The following is a 12,971-nucleotide window of genomic DNA, read 5'->3' as shown; positions in this document are numbered from 1 at the left end:
CGACAAGAAAGTTTTTGTCAACTTTCACTCCTGATGATTTCTTGCTTTGTTTCAATTGAAATCACCTTTCTGTTTTTTTAGAAGCCATGATGCATTATAAATGACTTAACTTGCCAGATTATATGATACGAATAATTCTTTATTAATTAAGATCACTAAACACTTCTACGAGCTACTCTCGCTCCGTTTGTTTTTTACAACCTCTTTTCGTCCCGCCACCTCGGCATCTACGCAATTACATTTCGTTTATTTGAATCGTCAACATATATTACATTACATTTAATGTTTATTTAAATCATCAACATATATTACATTACATTTCTACTTCTATATTTTCCTACGTGATTAACTAAGGCACACAATTTTAAATTTTATCAATAAAATTTGTATAAATTTATTTTCTTTACATTTTTCTACTCATTGTAATTTATTTCATACAGTAAATTTTTGTTGAGTATAACTAGTTTAACATAATTACTTTTGAAGAGTTAAGACTCTGATTTTAATCATATCTATGCTAATGAATCGAAATCGAAATATTATCAACATATGAAGTAACTTTGACATTTCGACAATTGTTAAGTCGCTTACACATGTATAAAATTGAAATATCTGATTAAATATTACATCAAAGTTTCCGAAAAAATTGAAGTTTAATTAATATTTTACCTTACCTTTTCATGTTATAAGCTTACTAGAAACCTTGAATTATAACAAAGGATTAAGTCATATATTTTCATAACACTAAATTTTATTCTTTACTAAACGCCTGTCGTGGATTTTTATTCGTAATTAGAATACCCTAACTACAAAGTACTGTTAAGAAACAGTGATACTTACTATAAAATAACGATATCTATTAAAAACAGTGATAAGTACAGTATTTTAAATAGTTATATAATATAAAATACCATTTCTGACAAAGGATATGACTCTCGTGAATTTTTAATAGGCAATATAAGGCTCCTATCGCGACAGGTTTGAATTTCCCTGTTATGTATTGTAAGGAATTACATAATATCTTGAAATCATGTTATTAATTATTACCGATTTAGTTTGTTTCAAGTCATCGATTTAATTTATAAATACGTATTACGTAAGAAAAATAAAATTTATTAATTACATATACAGTATATTGGATTTAAATCAAGATTTTTAATTATAAAATGAATTCACTTATAAAGTGTCGGATAATGATGATGGTGATGATGGAAAATCTTTCCAAGGCCACAATACTTGAACAGAAAAAAAAATCACATTTAGTTATAAAAAGTAATTTTATCATATTAATAACTTAAAATTAAAATAACACACACTTTTTGTTAATTAAATTAATTAGCTTAATTCAATTTTATTAAATAATTTTAATGAATTATAATTTTAAATTTAACAGACGTGATGAAAACGGTAAAAGTTACAAATTTTAAAACTAAATAAAGCACCAAAATAAAACCAATCTAAACGTCATAGATATATTTTCTAAGGATTATTATTAATATAATAAATTATCTAAAAATCTTAGTTATAAATGTATTAATTAAAATAAATTAAATTACCTTTCCCTCTTTGATTTCAGCACGAGAAATGCAAATCTAAAAGATAACATTAATTAATTTTATAAATTTATATAAAACACTTTAAAAGTTTAAATGAAATTCAGAATATTTAGATTAATTCAGTTTGGTAAAATAATTTTTTTAAACAAATTTTAGTACTTTATTGCTGGAACATAGAATATTTTGAAGTTTTTTACCTCAGTTATTTTAAATACTGTTTTAGTTTGTTTCAAGGCAATGTATGCTGCTGTTTGGTAACATTGTTTCACAGCATTATATACCTAAAATATAATATTTTGTTTTATTAAAATACAAAAATAAATGAAAAATTAAACTGAAATAAATGCAATAAATATAATAAATGTAAATACGTATAGTAAAACCTGTCAAAAACGGAAAACTTTCGGTATCGTGCGATTCCGGTTTCACAGGTTTTTACTGTAGCCTATACTGTATTTATAATACTACTTGTCTTATATATAGAGAAATGTATTGCTATTCGTTATATTGTATTGCACTAATTTGTTATAGATTTTATTATTTTATAAGAAAAATTATTTACTTCGTGATCGAGTTTACAAAGTCTTTCGATTTTCTCATCCAGCGTTAAATGTTTTCCATCTGAATTAAGTGAATCATAACAATTTTCAAATACGTCAAACGACTGAAAAATAATTAACTTTTCAGTTATTCAAAATGTAATCTCCACAAAAGTAAAGAAAAATAGTACCTATTTACCCTGGAAATATTACTTCTTCTTGCACATTTCACTATAGAATCTTTATCCTTTAATGCTAAAATTGATTATAATATATGTTCATTATAAAAAGTTAATATAATCTTTCTTAAAATGAATTTGAACGCATTGAAATAGTTAACTTACCACAATAACGATCAAGAAAAAAAGGCGAGCAGTCTTGAGAACCTGAGACAAAATATAATTCTAAGCAGCAAGGAAGAAATACATTTAATATAATGACCAAATAATTCATTTCAATATAAATATTTGTTCTCTACGAACAACTACTTCATACGATTACACTAGAAATTTGATTTCTTAATATTTTCTTCCTTTACTTAGGCTATATATAAAAGAAAATAGGTTAATTAAAATAAAATATTCATTGATAATTATATTTTTGTTAACTAATGTAAATATAATTTTCCAAAGATTGGCCTATATATTAAATAATGTTAATGTAAATTAAAAAAAAAAAATACATTTCTTATTATTTTCCTGGCTGTTATATATAACAAAGGGAAAGTATGGCGATCGGTAAAAAATAATCCCTCAAGACTTTTATATTTTTGGACTTAGGACACCTTGAAACGTCGAGAAATGCAAAAACATATTGGAATAACCTCTGTATGTATGAATGTTAGTGAGTGTGTGTGGGGGATGCACGATTTTGTTCACCTTCTTTCAAGTTTAATGACTCTTGTGCTTTTTGTCGCAAATTTCTGAAATTTTTCAGGGAGGTTTGTTTATTAGTGGGATTGATGCTATTAAATTTTGGTGGTTAAAGTTCGAGAGGATAAGCAGATAATGGGGGTCGTGTGTATTTCCAGTAGGGTCGGACTTGATGATGATTTTATTCGTTAATACCATTTACAATTTTCTATAAAACTCATTCCTACCCTTAAAGTTAATCTTTTTGACATTTTGTAACAGTTAAAAATATAACAAGTGTTTTTAATAAAATATGATAACAGATATTTTAAATGTTGCCGGGAAAGTTGAGTAACTAGTTGCTGGTTTATTTTTTATATTCGTTAAAATTTATATTATACCGATATGGTTTTAAGATATTGTTCAAAATTATTGTCTATTAACAGCAAACGATTCTTTTCGTTTTTACAATTTCAATATTTCTTTTGAATAAAGGTTTAAATAAATTTTTAAGATTATTAACTTCGTTCATTATAAAACGAAGTTAATAATCTTAAATATTCATTTAAACCTTTTAAACCTTACTAACTTCGTTTTATAATAAATGTCACGACTCGTATTATTTATTTGTGGTAGGTATAAAGTAATAAATAATGATTGGTTTTGTTTTTAGAATTCCAAACGAATTCAATACCGATATTTTCCTGGAGGAAAATTTAAGAATGAATTGTAATGATTTAAAGATTTGCAAAGCTGATAAATAGTTGATAAAAACTTTTTTATCCTTTCGAATTATTATGAAATTACAACATTCGATAGCTCTTTTTACAATACTTAAAGCGAAACGGGAGAAAAACCGAATGTTCTTCCATTTCTTATATTCGAACAAAAAAATGGATTAGTCATTTATTTAAACACATTATATAAAAGTAAATTTATTCTACCTCTTCAGACCACTATGTCATATTGCTTTTTATCTTATTAAATTAGCCTTGTTATAGCACGATAAATAACGTTTAACAATATACTTTTATAAATCAACTTTGAAAAGATTTACAATATGAACATTTGGTAATTTCGTTTAATTCATATGTCGTTATTTTGATTTTAAGTTATTCAAGTTATAATATTTTTTATTAAATGTTTAAAATTTTGATAAAAGTTTTACCTGTAATATTTCTGGAGATTTTCAAATTTGAAATCACAAAATATTAATTAATATTCACTGAAAGTAGTTAAATACCCCTGGGTAATATTTGTATTTGAGCAAATAAAACACCAAGTAACAGGTTTACAAAAATAAACTTTTAATGCAATAAACTCATAAATTAAACCGGTACTTGTCTGCTATCTTCTCTCATATCGCGTGGCGCATTGCATTGCAATTTCACATAGTGCAGGCGCATGCGAACGATATCTTGGCTTCAAAATATCGTTTGTGTGTAAGTACGTACGTCTGTAAGTACGTACTTACACAATGTAACGTACTAATGTACAAGTAGTATGCGTTTGATACATTCTGAAGTACAAAAATTAATTAGTATATATAACACATTTTTTCAAAAAAAAATTTTTTTTTATAAAATTTTTTTTTGAAAAAATGTGTTATATATACTAATTAATTTTTGTACTTCAGAATGTATCAAACGCATACTACTTGTACAAACGTACTAATGTAAGTACGTTTGTGTGTGTTTGTACGTAAGCGTCGCACTCTGTCGCATCAGATACTAAACGACGTAGACGAATTTGATGGATGACATAATTAAATATCGCGCAAATCGAATATATAATTAAGTTATATTTCGGTGGCGGTTCTACAATGATGTAAATTGGTTATACAACATGGGGATCCAGTTTGCAGGAGCCTGAATGTGTGAAGCAAAAGCCTACGACCCATGATCCATCCCTGAATGATGAGAATTATCCGTGATCATGGATAAATCTGTTTTTAGTCGTGGGCTTCGGAGGTTTTTGAAGCTGCTGATCCCATCCTTTACGGCTGGGGAGAAGGAAGGACATTACAGTTTCGAAACATGGTCCGAACTAAAGTCGTTTCGCCTATGATTAATTTGTTTCAATAACATTAAAGAATGTATTTTTAAATAATATGGTCAGAATTACTATATTGTAAGAAACCAAATATACAATATAGAAGGACTATGAACAAATATTCGAATGGTCTTCGATTTAAATAATGATATTTGTGTTGATTTGTCATTTTGCGGAGAATAGATTATTCATTCAATATTTGGAATTTGCTTACGTCTAAAATTCACGTTCTTTGTATTCTGCAGGAATATATTACATTCTGTAAACTTTAGATCATAAATTGAGATTGTATTTAGAGATAAAAATTCTAAAGTGGAGGTAACAAAAGAACAAATATAGATGCGATGTGGTGTATGGACAAATGCATGAAAGATTTATTTTGTAATTGCATTTAAATTTGTTATGTTGGATTAAAGAATTAATGCCCTTTAATTTAATGTAAGTTAAAATTATTACGTTTTGATATCAGACAAGTATTAAGCTTTAAAATAATATATGTATACAGTAATAATACATATAAATATTTAAAATGAATAAAAAGTAAGTATATTTCTGAAAATTTTTAAAAAGTTAAAATATAAAATACAGTCTCCGAACTAAAATACTCAATCGGCACCGATTCCGAGGTAACGAATTACGTCTTAAAACAGTTAACAATAAAAAGATGTTTATTTTACTTTTTTTCTTATCCTATTGAATAATTCACTATTAAATTTTAAATATAAATATTTGTCATAGTAAATAAAGTATTTGAATAACCTACAAAATTTTGTAAAATTAGCAAATTTTGAGTTTTTATTTTTGGAATTGAATATTATTCCGTATGTTACGTGGCGCGACTTACAGGAAGATAACAGACAAGACAAACGTCTAGAGCAAATGTTATAAATCCTAAACGTTACACAACTAAAAAAAAGCGATAAAAGATACAAACTGCTTATATATAGGCCTATATATATATATAGTGTATATTTATTTATCTTAATTACAATTGGAAAAGTCTAAGTAAGACAAAGAGACTTCCACCCCCGCGTAACAACAAACCCCGGGACAATAAAATAAAAACAAATAAAAAAGGATAAAGATAATGTACATTAAAAAAATTAAAAGTCATGAAGAATTTTTTTTGCAAATATTTTTAAAATGAGTAAAATTTTACGTAAATCAATAAGTTGTAACGCATGATAAAGCTATTTTATAATGCGGTATTTATATTATTTAATATACTTTATCATTATTATTTACCATAATAATAATAATAATATAGTAAAACTATTTGAAACGGTCCCTGAATAAAATAGAAACCTGCCTAAATGAAAAAAAATTCTTCGAATTTTTTTAAATGTTAAATTTCACCTTAAGCTGAAAACCTATCGAACTCGGAACCAAAAGATGATTTTGAACGAAACTTAAACTGGATAATGAGGAAAATTAAATTTTACTTGTAGACAAATAAGTAAAATCACGCTCAAGTATAATGCTCTTCGTAGAGTATGACAAACTGAATTCGGAAAATAATTTAAAATTTTGTCATCGAAACCAAGTAACTGAGAAGGGAACACAAGTTCTTTGTTAAGCTGCAATTTCAATAACTAGATCTATAAATTCCCACTGTCGTCCGTTGTCTGTCCTTTCTTAATCTCGAGAACGGAGTTAGGTACATGAAAGATGAGATTAAGTATGGAAAGAATAAGAACAGGAGGCCACTATTAACTATACAAAAACTTCCCAATGCAAACTGAAAGTCACGTTATTTCAATTCAAAACTTTCCCTGAAAGCAGTTAATAGAAGACCGGCACGACTCTATGGTTAAAGGAAAAGTATGATGTACAGGGGCAAGCTACTAATTTGAAGTGGCGAGTATATATTTTAAATTAAATAAATTAAAAATATAATTAAAAATTGCAGTCCAGCCTTGTGATGATGCCACAATAAATAATTGTTTGTTAATATTAGTCTATTAGAATTTTCAGAGGGTGGATCGAATAGTTTGAAGAATCGATATTTAATAGTTTGTAAGATACTGTATCAGAAATAAATAAAACAAAATTAATAACCTTAAAAATTCATTTAAAACTTTATTAAAGATAAATATTTAGAGAACTATTCATTGTTAATGAACAATAATTTTGAACAATATCTTAAAATCATATAATATAAATCTTAAATTAATATAAAAAATAAGAAAATTATATTTTTTCCTGTTTAATTTATATAACGTTATTCATCTCATAGGCCTTCCAATAATAGAAATTATACTTACAGTAAATAATAACGATATCATTAATAATGAATATTTTCATCTAATTAACCTACTTTCTATTATATATAAATAGGGAAAGAGAATATTAAGAAATCAAATTTCTAGTGTAAACGTATAAAGTTGTGTTTCGTAGAATATAGAACTTTCATATTGAAATGAATTATTTGGCCATTATATTAAATATATTTCTTCTATGCTGGTCAGAATTATATTGTGTCTTAGGTTCTAAAGACTGCTCGCCTTATTATGTAGATCGCTTTTGTTGTAAGTTAACTACTTTTATTTGTTAAAATTTGTTATAAGAANGAAAATTTTTTTTTATAAATTAAATCGGTAATAATTAATAACATAATTCCAAAAGATCATATAATTTACAATATATATAATATGGGGGTGCAAATATTGTTACGAAAGGAGCTAATATCACCTATCAGAAATACACGAGTGCCACATCCTTTATTAGAAATGGTATTTTATATTAATTTGCGGATAGTTATCTAGATGTTTTATACCTTTCACAAAGTAATGAGTTTTTTTTTTGGATAATTTATAACCCGTAGCCGAAAACGGAAAACCAAAAATGGCATAAAAAATACATGTGGTAACGAATAAGCTATTTATTATTTATTCCGATTTATAATAAAACTCATCGTAAGATGGCGCCAGCAAGATGACTTGAATACATTCCTAGATATAAAATTACCGACAAGTTTTCCATCGCCTTTGCCGACAATTGCTATCTATAATTGGTCTAGAAAGTGTCACGTGATAACAAGGTGCCATTTTCTGATTAAATGCTAGATAAAGGTCATTGTTACTTGTATTTAGGTTTAACGTTATTTCATGCTTTCGTGCATTATTTAAGTATGCCGTCTTGTAACTCGTTTATTGTATTATAATGTGCATCAGGTATGGTAAACTTATTTGAAATTCTATTGGAAGAACGAAAAGAGAAAAATATGAATTCCAAAAGGAAGAGAGAAATTCAATCGAGATAGAAATTCATACAACGAAGCATTGTAGATTATGTGATTGTAGGTTCAGAGTCGCATCTTATAACTTTATGGGGCCCAGGCAAATTTAAATTAAGGGACTCCATGTATAGTGTTGACTTCGGACAGTTTTATTCGGGAGAAATTTTTTGAAGAAAATATTGTTTCATAAAAGAATGGTTTCATGGTTTCAATGGTTTCAAAGAATGGTTTCAATGGTTCCCTGTAAGTGGGGGCTCAGGTAATTGCTCTTTTTGCACATATGGTAAACAGGTTTAGACAATTTTAACGTAATACAGCTAATTACTTAAATTAACAAGCGGCATAAGAAATTTATTTTTAATAACGAGCAATTATTTATTGTGGCATCGTCACAACGCTGGGCTGCAATTTTTAATCATATTTTTAATTTATTTGATTTAAAATGTATGTTTTCGATTTCAAATTAGTAATGTCTTGCCCCTGTACACCATACTTTTCCTGTTAGCAATAGCGTCGTGCAGACATCTAACTTCTTTCAAGGGAAAATTTTTGAATTGAAATAATGTGATTTCTGGTGCAAACTGAAAGTTCGTATATAATTAATCGGGAACTCATGCCCCTAAACTTTCCATATCTGGTCTCGGTTTTCATCTATCTAACTCCGTTCACGAGATTAAGGAAGGACAGAGACAGACAGACAGACGCCAGTGGAAATTTGTAGAAATATAGTTTTTTTCAAATTGCAGCCTAATAATTAAAAAATCCAGAAACTAGTTGCATATCTTTCCCGGTTGCTATGAGTTTTTATTTTTAAAAAATTTATATTATTAAGGAAAATAAATAAAATTTTGTGTGGCGCAATCTGTTATCAGATCTTTTTATAAAAACTTTTTATATTTTTTAATTACTATGAAATGGCAAAAACCTAAATTTTGATGGTAGGGATGGGTTTTATGAAGATCCATATCTGTTAATAACGAATAAAATCTTCATTAAATCTTAGCCCTCTCGAGATATGACATACGACTCCCCACTATCTCTCCACTTCCTGGACCTTTAACCATGAAAAGTTAATAGCGTCAATGCCCCTCATACAAACCAAATTATGAATGGCTAGCTATTTTTACAGCTGTTTCTTTGTAGAACTATTTTATTGTTTTAATCGGAAATGCTACACTCTGCATTTTTGAAAAACAACGTGGTCTGAATGTAGTTTTCGTAGGCTTAAACCCTTACCTAATCACTCACGAACGATTAGGAGAGGATTATTTAATTTTATCACGAAATTATCTATACGACTAATCGTATAAAAATAGACCTTTTTTTTACCAGCTCAATACGTTTTCGTCGCAATCCGCCATAATTTTTAAATAAAACATTTTCTATTGGCTGTTGTTCGTCGTTCTAAATGAGCAGTTGCTAGGCAGAGTTATTGTTTCGAACGTTTTACCTTCAGATTTAGAGGTTTCACTGCCAACTTTTTGAAGTTATTTTCTTGTCTAGAGGTGAATTTGGAAATGAGTCATGTTTAGGGGTATTCTTAGAGGTTTGTTTCTAAAGGTAATTATTGCTGTATGTAAAACTCTGGTGTAATTTTACTTGATTGCCATTGATTTAGTTGCCATTGATTAAAATGAAAAAAGGAAACAGATTGTAATCAAGAATGTCAGGTTTGGAGGGTTTTTTTTTTCCAAATTTAGAGAATTTATACATAAGTTAAGGAAGAAAAAGATCCATTTTGAAAGATATGAATTGAAATTAAGAAACAAAAGCTGCTAAGTTATGTTCCTTGAAAATGAAAGGCAAGATAAATCAGCAAAGGACGCCAAACTGATGACTTTAACATTGATATGTCAATTATTAAAAACAACAAGGTCATTATTTAAATAAATTTTTTGACATAGTCATGGTTACTGGTATAATTTAGGGTTTTTACATATTTCTTTTTGGAACTCGTAACAATTTAGAAGCTTTTTTAGAGATATTTTCTATCATACTTAGAAGTTTTTGAAAGCTCCATATTTGTATGTAAGATTTTATACAAAATGGCGATAATGATACCTAGCAACAGTCTATATGAATTCGTGTTGTCGAGATTGTATAGTGGAATTTAGGCATTTAGGCTTTGTGGTACTATGGTACGAAAAGAAAAACCGTTTCACTTAATCTCCCATGGGCATTTAAGCGCGCAATGAGTGATTAAGTGAGAATTTACTGTTGGCAATAATATAACGACAAAGAATATGTTGTCCAAGAGCATCACTTATACGAAATACTGTATATTTAACAAAAATAATAGCCCTCTCAGTATTATTTAAGTATTGGTGTGCTGATTCGATATAATTCCCTGTTAGTTCTTTAGGTGTTTCATATGAACCCATTGCAGTTTATTTTACCTGTATGACTATAAGTTAATACGCCGATAAAAGAAAAATAATAATAAAACTAGTCATCAAACCAGACTTTTAAATCATAAAAGTAAATAATATGCCTACTATCATGTATACAGTACATCAATATTTAATTTGTATACTCTATTTATTGAAACAATGTGTTTAGAATTTAAGTTTAGACTTCCTTGAGCACAGGTTACAAGAAGGCCATTTAAAATGTTGACTTTGAAGAGATTGATTGATTGTATTTTCAATTTAAGTGTTATTTAAAATGTTGCTTCTAGTAGTAATATTATAAAAACTCATGCAAAAAATTTAAAAAAACACACATACACAAAACTAATGTTAATGTATTTGTGCAACATTCACAAATGTAGGCTTTGCTATTGAAGTAATCCCATCTCCTGCATTCAGAATGGGTCCAATAGTTTGTTATTTATAGGAAATACTTAACAATAATCATGGCAAATGTTTCGTGATTAACTCATATTCGCCTTTAATTGTTTCAATTGCAAAAATGAATAGCAAGCACTTACTCGACAAAACGGACACAACATATTAAAAAGCACAAAATTTGGATTCACCGCGACAGTTAAATTCTGAATGGTGCCAAAACGTCACATGCTTAGCATATTGTTTAATATAGTACTAAATGATATCACTGGTAAGATTATATTCGACTATGAGGTAAATTCAAAACGCCCTGTTCGGCATTAAGTCAATGTTCATCATTTCTCCAGTCTATCCTATAGTGGCATCTTTTTTCGACTTATCTTATATAATAATAATAATAATGTATGTACTGTATGTATGTATGTATTTATTTATTTACCAACTGATCTAGAGCAAAATATACAATAAAATTCTTTTTATCTCTATGACCTTACTCTTTAATTTTCTGTTAATATCCTGTCTACTTAGATCTTGTTTATTAATACGACTTATTATACTGGTGTAGTTTGCGATTAGCAAATAGGGAGAACTTAGTCAAAGGTCAAAGTCAAAATATTTATGGTCATTGAAAACTTAAAATTCTGCAAGTATCACCAAACAACATTTATTACTTTATAGGCCTACATGTCAAAAATAAATAAAATAAATTTTTCTANAGATGTTTATTTTACTTTTTTTCTTATCCTATTGAATAATTCACTATTAAATTTTAAATATAAATATTTGTCATAGTAAATAAAGTATTTGAATAACCTACAAAATTTTGTAAAATTAGCAAATTTTGAGTTTTTATTTTTGGAATTGAATATTATTCCGTATGTTACGTGGCGCGACTTACAGGAAGATAACAGACAAGACAAACGTCTAGAGCAAATGTTATAAATCCTAAACGTTACACAACTAAAAAAAAGCGATAAAAGATACAAACTGCTTATATATAGGCCTATATATATATATAGTGTATATTTATTTATCTTAATTACAATTGGAAAAGTCTAAGTAAGACAAAGAGACTTCCACCCCCGCGTAACAACAAACCCCGGGACAATAAAATAAAAACAAATAAAAAAGGATAAAGATAATGTACATTAAAAAAATTAAAAGTCATGAAGAATTTTTTTTGCAAATATTTTTAAAATGAGTAAAATTTTACGTAAATCAATAAGTTGTAACGCATGATAAAGCTATTTTATAATGCGGTATTTATATTATTTAATATACTTTATCATTATTATTTACCATAATAATAATAATATAGTAAAACTATTTGAAACGGTCCCTGAATAAAATAGAAACCTGCCTAAATGAAAAAAAATTCTTCGAATTTTTTTAAATGTTAAATTTCACCTTAAGCTGAAAACCTATCGAACTCGGAACCAAAAGATGATTTTGAACGAAACTTAAACTGGATAATGAGGAAAATTAAATTTTACTTGTAGACAAATAAGTAAAATCACGCTCAAGTATAATGCTCTTCGTAGAGTATGACAAACTGAATTCGGAAAATAATTTAAAATTTTGTCATCGAAACCAAGTAACTGAGAAGGGAACACAAGTTCTTTGTTAAGCTGCAATTTCAATAACTAGATCTATAAATTCCCACTGTCGTCCGTTGTCTGTCCTTTCTTAATCTCGAGAACGGAGTTAGGTACATGAAAGATGAGATTAAGTATGGAAAGAATAAGAACAGGAGGCCACTATTAACTATACAAAAACTTCCCAATGCAAACTGAAAGTCACGTTATTTCAATTCAAAACTTTCCCTGAAAGCAGTTAATAGAAGACCGGCACGACTCTATGGTTAAAGGAAAAGTATGATGTACAGGGGCAAGCTACTAATTTGAAGTGGCGAGTATATATTTTAAATTAAATAAATTAAAAATATAATT

At 27.7% G+C, this 12,971-nt stretch overlaps 1 long non-coding RNA gene across 1 annotated transcript; it reads right to left on the bottom strand.

Moving 5' to 3' along the window:
* Positions 1-1,185: 1,185 nt before the first annotated feature.
* LOC111630253 lies at positions 1,186-2,211 on the bottom strand. The gene is made up of 4 exons (XR_002757483.1): positions 2,119-2,211; positions 1,754-1,837; positions 1,557-1,592; positions 1,186-1,235 (listed from the first exon to the last, which is right to left on the bottom strand). It is a non-coding gene; the product is annotated as an uncharacterized LOC111630253 (long non-coding RNA).
* Between the last annotated feature and the right edge of the window lie 10,760 nt (positions 2,212-12,971).

The sequence above is a fragment of the Centruroides sculpturatus genome, unplaced genomic scaffold, assembly GCF_000671375.1.
Source record: "Centruroides sculpturatus isolate CEXI.00-Female unplaced genomic scaffold, Cexi_2.0 scaffold645, whole genome shotgun sequence".
NCBI lineage: Eukaryota > Metazoa > Arthropoda > Arachnida > Scorpiones > Buthidae > Centruroides > Centruroides sculpturatus.
Note: the sequence above shows the minus strand (reverse complement) of the source record. Positions and strands in the feature narration are given on the sequence as shown.